This window comes from Pongo pygmaeus, chromosome X (assembly GCF_028885625.2).
Source record: "Pongo pygmaeus isolate AG05252 chromosome X, NHGRI_mPonPyg2-v2.0_pri, whole genome shotgun sequence".
NCBI classification, from domain to species: Eukaryota; Metazoa; Chordata; class Mammalia; order Primates; family Hominidae; genus Pongo; species Pongo pygmaeus.
In genome coordinates, this window is record NC_072396.2 from 56,396,732 (window position 1) to 56,411,485 (window position 14,754).

Below are 14,754 nucleotides of genomic sequence, written 5' to 3' on the forward strand. Positions count from 1 at the left end.
AGAAAGCAGCAGAAACAGGAAGGTAGCTCTCACCTTCCCCCAACTCTTCTTCCCTGAAGCAGGTCATAAAATCCTCATTTGACAGGTGCTGTCTCTATACCCAGAGGAAATGAACATCTGTATATCTCCAAAAACACAAGGTCACTGACAGCAATCTAAACAAACAGGCATAGCTGAGTTCTCCCCAGTTAACTATCATTAGATCATGCGTTTTTATCCAATCATACTTCTCCATCACTATCCACTTCTCCATCAAATCTAGAATAAATATACACAAGTTTTCCTGCTTCTTTGTTTTCTTTTCCCTATGTAAAACTTGTATTAAATAAATGTGTGTGCTTTTCTAAAAAAAAATGAGGTTTGGTGCTTCTCCTTCCCTGGCTATTAATAACTTTTAAAGAAAGGTCAGACGTGTTTGCAGGAGATGTTGTGGCATTTTCCATAGGGAATGACGCATCAGTTCTTCTCTCCATGCTCCCACAAACTATTCTAAATGACTTTAGTATTCAAGTTATATTGTTCTGTAGCACAGTAAAATAGGTATGTTATCATTACTTTTTAAAATGTTTTTGTACCAAAGGTTTCATCTCAGAACGCTTGTTAGTTCTATGTGCCATATTTTGGAAAATCCCTCCTTCAATAAAAAAACAAAGCCTTTCATCTTTAACAATGAAAAAATATACATCTTATATATTACCACAGATTTATATAAAAAATGAGATTACCACTAAAGTCAACATATACAACACCAGTTCTACATTCAATGCTGTCAGAAGCATTTGCTTCAAGAAAGCACAGACTGTGAACTTAGAACTTGAATCCCCATATCTGCTTCTTACGAGAGTCATTTATTGTAAATTTTATGAAAACTCTGACTCACCTTTTTAAAGGATTAAATGAGGTCAGAAACAATGAAACGTAGCTCAGAGAAGTGGCTAATGGATAACACATACTATATAAATGTGACTTCTTATTATTCCTGTTTTTCTTAAAGAACTCAGTAAATGGAGCTATTGTTGTAAATATACACACCTTTGGTTAGTCAACCCATTCGCAACCACATACCACAGATCAAAATCATGTAGGCAGGCCCAGCACAGTAGCTCTCACCTGTTATCCCAGGATGTTTGGAGGCCAAGGAGGGAGGATCACTTGAGCCCACGAATTCAAGATGGGCCTGGGGAACACAGCGAGAACTCATCTCTTAAAAAACTTATGTAGGCAAATTAATAGAATGGCAACTTTTAACTTTTTTTGTACAGAGGTTAATATCAGTACAGAAAAAGGAGCAGGTAGTTTTCAGAGTGACAGCATCATTAGAGGCATCATTGGAGGAAAGACAGCCGCCTTATAATGTTGGGAGCCGAAAGCCTGAGAGTCGTGACCAACTCAACATTCCACTGGAGGCTATATGATCAAACAGCAAACTGCACCTGCCACCAGAAGGTATGCTGAGGGAAGTCACTCCCTGGAGCCATGCTCCTTGAGGTTATCTACTGGAACATCTGGAGCCTATTGTTCAAAGAATGCAGTCATGGAGACCTGCACTAAGTCAAGCAGCTGACTGACAACCACCCACTTATCCCTATCTCCTTTACTCAATAAATACGAAGGGTCTAGAAGCTCAGGGCCCTTGTTCACTAAAAGCAAGGAGCCCCTGACCCCTTCTTCCAAACATACTCTTTTGTCTTTGTCTTTATGCCCGTGTTCATCCTCCTTTGTTCAGTCCAGCAAAGTCTGCAGCATTATAAAGTTCAAAGGCATGGGAACCTAGAGCTGCCCCTTCTGTCTTTCTTTTAAGTAGGGTTCAAAGGTAAAAAGGAGATTCAATCCAGAAACAACAGAACATAGTAAAGGCTATCCCCAAGTTATTCAGTCTTGCAGAAATTTCAGTTTCAGAGAATAGAAAGAGGACTTACATCCCAATTCATTTCATGAAGCTAGTGTAACCTAGATACCAAAGTCCAACAAAGAGAATACAGATGGCCCTGACTTATGATGCTTCCACTTAAAATTTTTCAGCTTTACAATGGCAGATAAAAGAAATGCGTTCAGTGAAAACAGTACTTTGAGTAGCCATATAACCATTATGTTTTTCACTTCAAGGATAGTATTCAATAAATTACATGAGATATTCAAAGTTATGATAAAATAGACTTTGTGTTAGATGATTTTGCACAACTGTAGGCTAATGTAAGTGTTCTGGGCACATTTAAGGTAGGCTAAGCTAAGCTGTGATGTTTGCTAAGTTAGGTGTACTGAATGCCTTTTCAACTTACAAAATTTTCAATAAATTATCAATTTATTGGGACATAATTCTATGATAACTTGAGAAGCAGCTCTACATAAAATAAAAATATAGGCTAATGTCACTTCTGAGAACACACATACAAATTCTAAACAAATTAGTAAAACATAGATTATTCAAAAGGGATAATGTGTCATGACCCAATGTTCCCTCTAGGAATGCAACGTTGGTTTAAACATAGCAACTTACCAATGTAATTCACAATGTTAACAGATTAATAAAGGAAAAAGTCCTGTAATCACCTACACGGATGCATTACAAGTGCTTCATGAAACTCAACATATATTCAAGATAAATAGTCTTAGCAAACGGAAAATAGAATGGAACTTCCTATTCTAATAAAATGTATCTATTTTACAAAGCACAGCAAACATGGTAAAATGTTAAAAAAAAATTTCCAGTGCCTACTAGGTATAAGAGAAGGATGGCCACAATTACTGGTTCTAATCAGCATTGTATTGGGTGGGTCTGTTCAATGTTGTAAAATAGGAAAAAGGAAAAAGTATACTGTTTGAAATGTCAGAAACAAGCGGTTGTTATTCAAAGATGATATGATTGTGTATGTTGAAAATCAGAAAGGATTTAGAGATAAATTTGGAATAAGGACATTTAGCAAGGTTAGTGCATAGAAAATCAATATACAAACATGATACCTGTGGGTTGAGTGGAAGAAAAAAAGTGTTTTCTCTGTTCTTGTCCTACAGCCAGTAACATGAATGACTTCTGTGACCAAATACATGGGGGCTTTTCTCCACACACCAGGCAAGCAATCAGTTTTGCAGCATACACCAGCTGGGTATCTTCTCATTCGACTCCAATAGGATGTACCTGGAGATAGCATCAGATCGCACAGGTTGAGGGCTCAGTCCCACAAGAGGGCCCTGCCAATTGCCTCAAGCCCTAGGTTGTTTTACTGTGTTTGTGACCCACCAGCTATAAATTGAATTTCCCATGACTCCTACTCGGGTTCAATTAACTTGCTAAAGCATCTCACGACTCAGGGAAACATATACGTTTATGGGTTGATTAAAACAAGGTATTAGGGCTGGGCGCGGTGGCTCACGCCTGTAATCCCAGCACTTTGGGAGGCTGAGGCAGGCAAATCATGAGGTCAGGAGATGGAGACCATCCTGGCCAAAATGGTGAAATCCTGTCTCTACTAAAAATACAATAATTAGCTGGTGTGGTGGCACGTGCGTGTAATCCCAGCTACTTGGGAGGCAGAGGCAGGAGAATCTCTTGAACCCGGGAGGCGGAGGTTGCAGTGAGCCAAGTTCGCACCACTGCACTCCAGCATGGTGACAGAGCGAGACTCCATCTCAAACAAAACAAAACAAAACAAAAAAACAAAAACAAAACAACAACAACAACAAAAAACCCCAGGATATTAGAGAGGATGCAGTTAAAGAGATGCATAGGATAAGGAAAGGGTTAAGGGGCAGGGAGCCATGCCCTCTGTGGAAATGTTATCCTCCATGTGTGCAGCTATCCAGAAGCTCTCTGAACTCTGTCCTTTTGGGTTTTCATAGAGGTTTCCATTATGCAGGTGTGATCGATTAAACCACTGGCTGGCCATTGGTAATCAACTTAACCTTCAGCCCCTCTCCCTTTCCTGAAGGTTTGGGGTGGGACTGAAAGTCCCAGCCCTCTAATCTCCCATCATAAAGCTACCTAGGGGCTGCTAGGCATCAGTCAACTCATTAGCATACAAAAAGACATCACTTTGTGGAGATTCTAAAAATATTAAGAGTTGTATGCCAGTATAGAGGGTAGAGGACCAAATATATATTTATATATTTCATAATATCACAAGTGTGTATACCAGTGTAATCAGAATACAAAATTTCAAAAATGATACTTTTCCTTTTTTTTCTTTTGAACAGAGTCTCACTGTCACCCAGGCTGGAGTTGCAGTGGCCTGAACATAACTACCTGCATCCTCGACCTCCTGAGTTCAAGAGATCCTCTCACCTTAACCTCAAGAGTAGCTGGGACTAAGGCTACATGTGTACATGCATACATTCATGCATTCATTCATTTATATTTGGAGTGAGGGGATCTCACTATGTTGCCCAAGCTGGTGTCAGTTTCCTGAGCTCAAGAAATCCTCCTGCCTCAGCATCCCAAAGTGCTGAGATTACAGGCTTGAACCACCACACCCGGCCACCATTTTCAATAGTTTCAAATATTTTGGAATAAAATGAACAAAAGATGTGCAAGACTTCTTTGGAGAAAGCTGCAAAAGTTTATTTAGATATTTTTAAATCAAATATCTTAGATAAAAACAGTTTGTTTTGTGTTGTTTCAGCTTCTCTTCGTTTAAATCTGTGGTTGCCTGTCACCTATAATAGAAACATAACAGGAGGGAATATTAGTAGCAGAACTGTATTCAGATGACATTAAAAGTATGCAAAGGACACCAAAGTTTTGGTTTTATACCATGGACTAAAACCAGAAGCCTAAGAGTAACCTGATGGCTAACATTCAGTTAAACCTCTGTAGAGACTTGAAGATAGTCTCCCAAGCATATACATTAGCAACATTTTTAAAACACCCTGCTTCCTGTAGTTCAAAGAAACCAAAAACTGTCTAACTTCAGAACACATTAAATCAAGTGAACCTGTTAAAAGGTGTCTGAAAGTGAAAAGCAAACACTGTGTATAGTTTTAATAAAAATATAACCAACACATAACAAACCTAAGAAATAAAAGGAATTTACAAACAATGTATAATGTAATGTAATGTTTTGGCTTGAAATAATAGCCTGGATGTTCAACAAGCTCCTGGGAAACAGTTAATGTCACATTAGGAATTGCATAAGTGCAGTGAATGGAAAGCCCAGTACTGCATTTGTTTTTTCTCTGTTGCACACAAGTGTGAAAATGTTGCTTGGGGCTAGTTAGTCTTTCAGGTATGGTAACCATTTGTCCAAGATTTTCACCTATCATCCTGATATCAATATGAAGAGTCTCTCTTTTTACACTTGAAAGTATTCCCATTGGTAAAATAAAATCTAATATGGTCAGATTTGGTTTAATCTATCACTATTATTTTTAACATCAAAATGGGAAAGAGGCATATATCATGAACAGTGGGGCAAAAAAAAAAAAAAAAAGAAATGGAGGGAGAGGAAAATAGAAAAGGAGAGTAAAATATCTGGAAAAGCAAAATATTTGTTTCCAAAAGTTAAGTGTTTTTGAGGGTTAAGTGGTAAGTTTCAGAAGTTCTTCCACAGTCTTTGTGATGTTTAGATATTCAGGTATTACTGGAATAGATTAACTAATGTATGCATCCCTAGCATATCAATCATTTCATTCATATTTTGAAAATATTAGAGTTCAAGAATGTATTCACTTTCGATTATACCATATATTCAGTATCTGTTAGGGTCTTGTTCATATTCCATGTTGAGCTTTTTCCATTTTCTTCAAGAGTATGTAAACTATTATGCTATTCACAGGTATTTTTCAAAAGAACAATCTTTTAAATTCATCACTTTTGGATTACATTTCCTTTTATTAATGATTCATAGCTGTCTCTTAGTAAGTACTTCTTTCCTTTTCCCTTAGATTTATTCTATTGCTCTTTATTATTTTCATTTTTTATTATATTCCTTTCTCATGTAATTTGCTAACTATTTTAACAAGATAATCATTTAAGACTATAAGCTTCCTAAGAATGAAATTGAGGCTTGTTCAACGGGCTCCTGGAAATAATTGAAAACTGCATTTCAATGTAAATAGTCTAATGGAATGGTTCAGCAGTGTAGAGTAAAATCATTTACGTAATTTCTTCCATAAACACGGAATGCTTCCTATATATTCAGAAGCTCTTCTGATTAACAGTCGCCAATTTGAAAAATGTGTGGAAAAGATACTTTCATCAAGCAAGTTGCCCACTCATTTTCTCTTTCTTTCCTTCTTTTTTTTCTTTTCTTTTTTTTTTTTTTTTTTTTTTTTTTTGACAGAGTCTTGCTCTGTCGCCAGACTGGAGTGTAGTAGTGTGATTTCGGCTCACTGCAACCTCTGCCTCCCAGGTTCAAGCGATACTCCTGCCTCAGCCTCCCTAGTAGCTGGGACTACAGGCATGCGCCACCACGCCCAGCTAAGTTTTGTATTTTTAGTAGAGACGGCATTTCACCATGTTGGCCAGGATGGTCTCGATCTCTTGACCTTCTGATCTGCCCTCCTCGGTCTCCCAAAGTGCTGGGATTATAGGCAGGAGCCACTGTGCCCAGCCTGCCCACTCATTTTCTTAGGAACCATGAAATCTCAACTCAGATATTATAACTGGAGTGAAACTGATTGTTATGAAAAACAAGTCGTATCTTTGTATTCTATCCAACAGAACATGAGGATACAGAAATCAACTTTGAAACAGATTTTAATATATCTGATTTGCATTTACTATTTTCAATAACAGCAAAAGATGGGTGTAGAATTTATGGACTTCATCCAGAATCTCATGAATAATGTTAGAGCTGGTACTAGAATCTGCTTAAGGTGCTCAGGATATTTCATACAAACTGGTATTAGAAATGCATTATGTATTTGTTAAAAGCAGAAATGAGAAAAGAATCTGAAAATTGTTAGTTGTTGGGTATAATCAGAAGTAAGAATATGCTTTCATATTTGATGATTCAATATGGCTTTGACCCAATTTGTGTCTGTATCTGACAGTGTTTAAGTCTTGCAGTCAGGCAACTGGAGTCTGAACAACCTTTCAAAGAAAGTCTGCATTTGAACTCTGATTTTAAAGGGGTAGTAATGTTCTCTCTTACTATCGAAAGTATAATATTGTGGAAAACAGAAAGCATCTTAATGGATAGCATACCTCCTTCTGGCATTTTAAATTGCTCTGATTTTGGCAGAATCTTCCCCTTGTCATCGGGACCATCTCCGCATTCATCCCCAGTCTTTGACTGAGACAGCTCCTGGAGATCAGCTTCCAGGTCAGGTACTTAAAAATACAAAGGTTATCGATTGACGCAGGCAAACAAGAAAGATAAATAAGGAAATGATAATATTCTTTTCCTCAGTGTTACGAAATAAAAGGCTGTAGGCTACTGTGGTAATAAATGTGATGCAAAGATGTCCCACCTTTGTTTTCCTGTATTATAAAATCTTATCTTAAATGACAATCTGAGGAAAAATCAGACCACACTTACATTTCCTATGCTTTACCATTGTGTATTATAAACAGTGAGTATCAGCTGTCTAGGAAATCTAAAGACTGCTCAATGGATAGCATTTTAATCATAACTTAAATGTAATTTTCTGAAAGATTAGATGAATGTATTGGTAAGCCTATGACAAATCTTACAGTCCTGACACTCATCACCTGTTGAGGTAACTTGAAAATTTTTTGGTTAAAATTAAACAAACTTAGGTCCAAAGGCCCTATATGTAACTTTCCATAAATGAATCCCATTCAGAAAAAAGTACCAAATACAACAGCAAAATCACTGTCTTCCATGAGAGTACAGGAACTTGAGTGAAAAAAAATTAATGGGTATTGTTGACAGTCATATTCTGGAAACCCCTTAACAGTGAATTGCTAAAATAATCCATGACCCAAATTCTATCAATGTTTAACTTCAAAATGCTATCTGTTGAGGAAATAATTTCTGTTTCATGATAATCTTATCATACTTTGAGTTTTCTAATTATAAAAGTATTTAAACAACCGTTAAAAAGTCCCTTAAAATCATACTAATATAGCTACCTATATGCCAAAATCCTAAATTATCCAGCTTTTACCAAACATACTGTTAAAAATACAGAGCAAAGGCAACAGTGGCTATCATTCATTGAGCTCTTTTCTGGAGTTGCTATCCTGCTTCACTGAACTGTGCTTTGTCCTGAGCCAATACTGAAGTACCTTACAGTACAGACACATTCGAGTATGAACATTTTAAGCAAAATAATTCACATTTTCTAACACAGTTGGTAGGAAGAACACAAACCTTGGAATGAAATATGAATTCCTTCTCCATGAGTCAAGTGTTCTTGGTAAGCCTCCATTTTAGAGCCTCAGTTTTCTTATTTATAAAATGGGGCTAATATCCTTATGCAAATGGGCTTTATTCAGGATGTTATAAGGTAGGGTGACTTGGCATTCTATATGTTATTAAAGGGTGCATACAATACTGTGGACACCACAACTGAGAAGATCAGACAACATTCTAAGAAGATCAAACTAGTGAAATTTTGTACACCATATTAAACAGTTTCATCTGATTTAGCAAGGACTGTATTTTCAAGCATGCAAAATAAACGTTGAAGAAAAAGAGAAGATTTATTGTATCCAGGGACGGTATGAAGCTGCAAACTATACTCTTCACTTTTCCAGCCAACTTTCAGCAAGTGTTTGAGATCCTTTCCTAATGTTTTCTTTCCTCCTGTTACTGTTTATGGCATAATGCATGATGCACATATAGGCCTCTTCTGCCCACCCGCCCCCCACCATAGATATTCTTTCTTTCTCTTCCCAGCACCTTGAATCTCAGCTGCACCCCTGATCTTCTCTCTCCTCACCAGGTGTAGGATCCCGACTTTCAGTTGGTGGTTCCTCTTGCTGAGGTTCCTCATCACTGGGCTCCTGGAACCAGGGGTGTGTGTGTGCAGATAATTTGTTATCAATACATTTCAATAATATAAATATACAGAATACATAGATATTTCTGATCATAAGTCTAAAGACATTTCTCCAACACTCTTCCACATACTTATACTTCATAAAGTTACTCTTCCCACAGAGAGGTTACTCTAAGACAGTTGCCCTAAGGGCTCTGGAAGCTGTTTTAATCTATGTTGGGATGAATTTGTGTAATCTTTTGCAAATAAGCATGAGAAGGAAATCATGGGCAAAATCTGGGGAACACAAGATCATCCATCCAGACAACAGAAGAACTTAATCCTCTTGGATTAGTCTTTCCTTCATGAGATGCCATGATCATTTTTATCAGCATGGAAGACCTTTATTGGTGAATCCATACTGGTTCAACAACAATTACAAAACATAGTTTTGTAACAACAAGTTACAAAAATAACTTTCTGCTAATAGAAAACATCAAAGGTTAACACACTCACCAGCATAGGCCCAATGAGCTCAGGAGGTGGTACGCTTCTCCTTGGTCTAGGCCTATATGTTGATCTTACTCTCCAAATCATATTTCACATTGCAAACAGAATACTGTGAATTGGTAAATGCACTTGAAAGGACAGCTATATTTGACCACTTCCATGACCAAATGTTAACTTGTCATTTTTTAAAAGTTTGTAAATACTTTCGAACTAAGTCTCAGGGTAAGTGTAAGTATGTGTGCCTTCTGAATGCTTGCAAAGCCACTTAAGTTGGTCAAGCTAGCTAAGCAATGTCTTTTTTTTTTCTTTTATTATTATTATTATTATTATTATTATTATACTTTAGGTTTTATGGTACATGTGCGCAATGTGCAGGTAAGTTACATATGTATACATGTGCCATGCTGGTGCGCTGCACCCACCAACTCGTCATCTAGCATTAGGTATATCTCCCAATGCTATCCCTCCCCCCTCCCCCCACCCCACAACAGTCCCCGAGGTGTGATGTTCCCCTTCCTGTGTCCATGTGTTCTCATTGTTCAATTCCCACCTATGAGTGAGAATATGCGGTGTTTTATAGCTCCTGGCAAAAGACACAGGATATTTCAGATGAGGTTTGGTTTCACAACTGAACTCTCCTCCGTGGAGGCATTTAGGAAAATACAGCCAGAGAATTAAAACTGCAGTGACCACGGCTTTTGTCACACATCCATTTGCTAGGCCCATTTCCCCCCTAAAATCAAGTTTTGTTGGAACACAGAGCCCCACCCATTCAAATCTCCACAGTGGAGTCGAGAAGTTGCCACACAGCACCGGGCCCTCCTCACTGTACACCTCTGCCAGGCGCTCTACAGACCTCAGGGCCACAGTCACCAACCCGCAGTGTTCCCAGTTCTCTTCCTTAATGCCCACCCCGCTCCTTCCTGGGTCGTCACGGAGGAGTCTGGAATCTGTCCTCTGTCGAGGGTTTCAGGGACTCAGATACCTGCCCCAGCACCCCCAGCACTCACCCCATCTTCATCTGACCCCTCTCAACTACGCGGCCCACCTTCTTCCCTCGTTCTGACCCTACCACAACAAGGCCCACAGCGGTGCCATCTCACGAGAAGAAGGACCAGCACTTTGAGACCCTTCGGCCTCTGAGGCCACTTACCACCCTGCCCCACACTCCGGATGGCCGCTGGCTCCTCCTCACACTCACTCACACTTCAAGCCCTGGGAGGACTGGCCTGCGGACCTACAGGCTGCGTCTCAGCAGGACAGAAAAAGTGCCGACAGCAGGAACGCGACCCTCACGCCTTCACAGCTCCCTGGCGTTCACCACATGGGCAAAGGGGCCGAGGGAGAGACGCCCAGTGAACATGCGCAGTGAGGTCGGTGCCTGCCCAGTGGGCTGTGGCGCCCCTCCTCGCCCCACCCCATCCCACACCGCGCAGTCCTCTGTCTTCTCCCAGGTTTCCGCTGAAGACTTCAGAATGTGTCTTCCGTGGAGGGTTTTATATGCCTCTGGGACTCAAATACCACAAATAGTTTCCCCCTTCAAAACTCATTCCATGTTCATTAGGTCCTCCTCCCCTCTATGGCCCTCCTTCCTCCCCTGTCTGGGACCCCCACGGCAGCAAGGCCATGGCTGCATCTCACCGCCTGTTAGGAGAAGAACGGGAACCTCAAGGCCCTTCCCCCTAGGAGGCCATAGACCGCACCTGCGGTCTCCTCCTCACACTCTCTCACACGTCAAATCTGGGAGGACTGATCTGTGGACCTACTGGCTGACTCCTAGTCAGCAGCACAGAAGGAAGTCACGATGTCTCCTTGCACAGCTCTGCAGGGACAGAAGGCAGACAGCAAGGCACATGGACAAGGGACTTGGGCAGCAAGGGACGTGCGCACTGAGTCAGGCACATGCAAGGCCAGCCGGGGTTTTCCCTCTCTCCCCGGGCTCGCATCCCTAAGGTGTCTGTAGTAGAAGGAAAGGGACTAAGAGGCTTTGTTCTCTCTCTTGCCGTACCATTCTCATGCATCCAGAAACACTGGGAACAGACAGTCCCATGTCACCATTAGTGGAGGATGTGGCTCAGAAAGACTTTTTGTGACAGAAATAAATTAATATCTCTATTTATACATGCTTTTTTTCTCATTTATATATGCATGGGTGCCTGCTATGTTGCAGGAAATATCTGGGATGCTGGAAATGTGAAGACCAACGAACCACACGTGGTATGTCCCATAGAGGCTACCACACTGTGGTGGGGAAGACAGTTAAACAGAACAGCAGTTGAACTGCAAAGGAGAAACATGGGGAACAGACCCAGGGGAGTAAAGAACAATGAATGCAGTGGCCAAGAAGCAGGGCGAAACAACACAATTTCTCAAAAAGATAATATTTCTCCATTGCCTTTGCGCCTTTTTTGAAAATGAGTTTATCATGTCTGTGAACCTATTGCTGGACTCCATTCTGATATGTTTATTTTTCCCCAGTACCACATTCTCTGGATTACTATAGAATTAGCATGACTCTTGATATTAGGTAGTGTGAGTTCCCCAAAATTATAGTTCAGAATCGTTTTGGCTGTTCTGGTTCATTTTCCTTTCTATATAATTTTGAAAAATGACTCCAATGAAGTGGGTTGTATAAATTCATGCAGTTTCCCTTTGAAGGGCAGCAGATAAATGTGTTAGTGGCTACAGGAGGACATGGGAAAAGAAGGTGAGTTCCCCCTTAGCTTGGGGAATTATCCCATTTAAAGGGAGCAGTTGGTGGTTCAGGAGAGAGGAATGATCATTGTAGGAACAAAGCCCCTGAGAAGGTGAGAGGCATGGGATCCTGAGCTGAGGTGAGGGGCTGGCATCAGTTAGGAGCATTTGTATGCAGAAAGGCGGTGGAGAATCCAGGGCAAGCATGGGCAAACTGGGTTTGGGAAGCTCTAAGAGTTCCCAGCAGATCGCTTCTCTCCTCTGAATGAATCATTATGGGAGGTCATTCAAATGGAGGAAAGTTCGTAGCATTGTGTGGGTGTTTATATAACTATAGAGAAAGTTTCTGTCATCTCAGAGAATACATCCATCATCGTGAACAGAATATTCCTAGAAATATGAATGTCGAAGGTGCTTCTGGTGAGCACTCAGACAGGAATGGGGAACACGTTATTGGAAACATGTGGACACACAGTCCCTATAAGAAAGTGGCAGAGAATTTGGCTAGATTGCATTCTCTTAGATGCAAATTAGAACTTGTAAGTGATGAAATTGCATATGTAGCTAAGAACATTTCTAAGCAAAGTATTGAAGTTGTGGCCTGGTTTCTCCTCGCTGCTGGTTGCAAAATGCAAGGGAGGAGAAATAAATCAACGACAGAACTGCTAAGCAAAAAGGAATCAGCCCTTGATTATTTAGAAGATTCTCAGCCTATCCAGATAGCAAGCTCTGGAAACAGGGCCAAGGGTGTAGTGGGACAACTGATTGCTAAAGAGATGAGGTATGTGAGTCATGGATCCAGTCAACCATCTCAGCAGAATGCAGAGAAGGAGATGCATTTATCCAGGAAAGATCTATGGAGGACTCAGGGTCTGTTGGCATGGATGCCATGAATTGCATCAGAGGCCAACATGTTTTGAGGATTTTATACCAAAAGAAGCACAGCCAGCCTGGAATAAAAGAAACAGGAATGGGACAAAATAAAGGAAGAGTGACTTTGAGAGGAGAGCTACAGATGCAGAGGCTGGCAAGCTGCCACTGTCTCTGTAGGCCCAGAGAGCAGTGACCTGGAGAACAGGAATACAGACACTTCCTCCTGAGCTCCAGATGGCAGAGCCACCTCCTCGATTTCAGGGAACAGGGCTTCTGCCCAGGGTCGAGGGAGCAGGGCTAACACTCAGGTCCAAGAAGGCAGAGATGCCACCACACTAGGCCCAGAGGACACAGCATCAAGCCAAAGAGGACCATTCTGAAGCCTTAAAATCTCATGGAATTTGCCCTGCTAGGTTTCAGACTTGCTTGTTCCCCATGACTCCTTTTCTTCCATCTTCTCCATTTTGGAATGGGAATATTTCTCCTATGCCTGCACCTTCATGCTGTTTGGAAGCAGATAATGTCTTGTCTGGTTTCACAAGTTCACAGTTGGAAAAAATTTTGTCCTAGGATACAACATACTCTGAATCTCACCCTTTCCTGATTTTGATGATATTTGAATGAGATTTGGGATTTAGAGTTGATGCTAGAAAGAATTTCGAGGATGTTCAGATGAAGTGAATGCATTTTAGATGTGAAAGGACATGAATTTTGAGGTGCCAGATCATGAATTTTTACGTGTTAAATCATATCCCCTTCAGAAATTTATTCATGCATAAATCATAGATACCGTACTGTTCCAAACCACCACAATAAAAAAGTCACACACATTTTTTGGTTTCCTAGTTCATATAAACGTGATGTTTATAGTATGTTCTCACTCATAAGTGGGAACTAAGCTATGTGAATGCAAAGGCATAAGAATGATACAATGGACTTTGAGGACTCAGGGGAAAGGGTGGGATGGGGGGTGAGGGATAAAGGACTACAAATTGGGTTCAGTGTATACTGCTCGGGTGATGAGTGCACCAAAATCTCACAAATCACCACTAGAGATCTTACTCATGTAACCAAATACCACCTGTTCCCCAAAAACCTATTGAAATAAAATATTTTAAAAATAATAAAAAATAAAATAAAAGTGATGTTTACACTACACTATAGTCTGTTAACTGTGCAACAGTATTATGTCAAAAAAAGTACAATGTACCAAGCTTTCTGTATATGTTTTGCTACTTTAATTGGAAAATACTGTATTGCTAAAACATGCTAAAGACCATCTGAGCCTTCACTGAGTTGTAACTTTTGAGCTGGTAGAGGGTCTTGCCTGGATGTACATGGCTGCTGACTGACTAGGGTGCTGGTTGTTGAAAGCTGGGTGGCTGTGGCAATTTATTTTCTTTTTTATTTACTTTTTAACAAGTTAATACTACATGGAGGACTGTGGCAATTTCTTAAAATAAGACAACAATGAAATTTCCTCCATTGATGGACTCTTCCTTTCAGGAAAGATTTCTCCATAACAGGCAATGCTGCTTGATAGCATTTTACCTAAAGTAGAACTCCTTTATAAATTGGAGTCAGATCTCTCAAATCCTTCCATTACCTAATCAACTCATCCTTTGCTGTCATTTCCACAGTGTTCACAGCATCTTCACCGGGAGTAGATTTCATCGCAAGAAACTATTCTCTTCATTCATCCATAAGAAGCAACTCCTCACAGGTTAAAGTTTTATCATGAGATGGCAGCAGTTGAGTCACCTCTTCATGCTCCACCCTTGTTCTCTTGCTGTT

The 14,754-nt window shown here is 40.2% G+C and overlaps 1 pseudogene; it reads right to left on the bottom strand.

Annotated features, from left to right (window-relative positions):
* Nucleotides 1-4,613: 4,613 nt before the first annotated feature.
* Nucleotides 4,614-9,480, bottom strand: LOC129024482 (X antigen family member 3-like; annotated as a pseudogene).
* Between the last annotated feature and the right edge of the window lie 5,274 nt (nucleotides 9,481-14,754).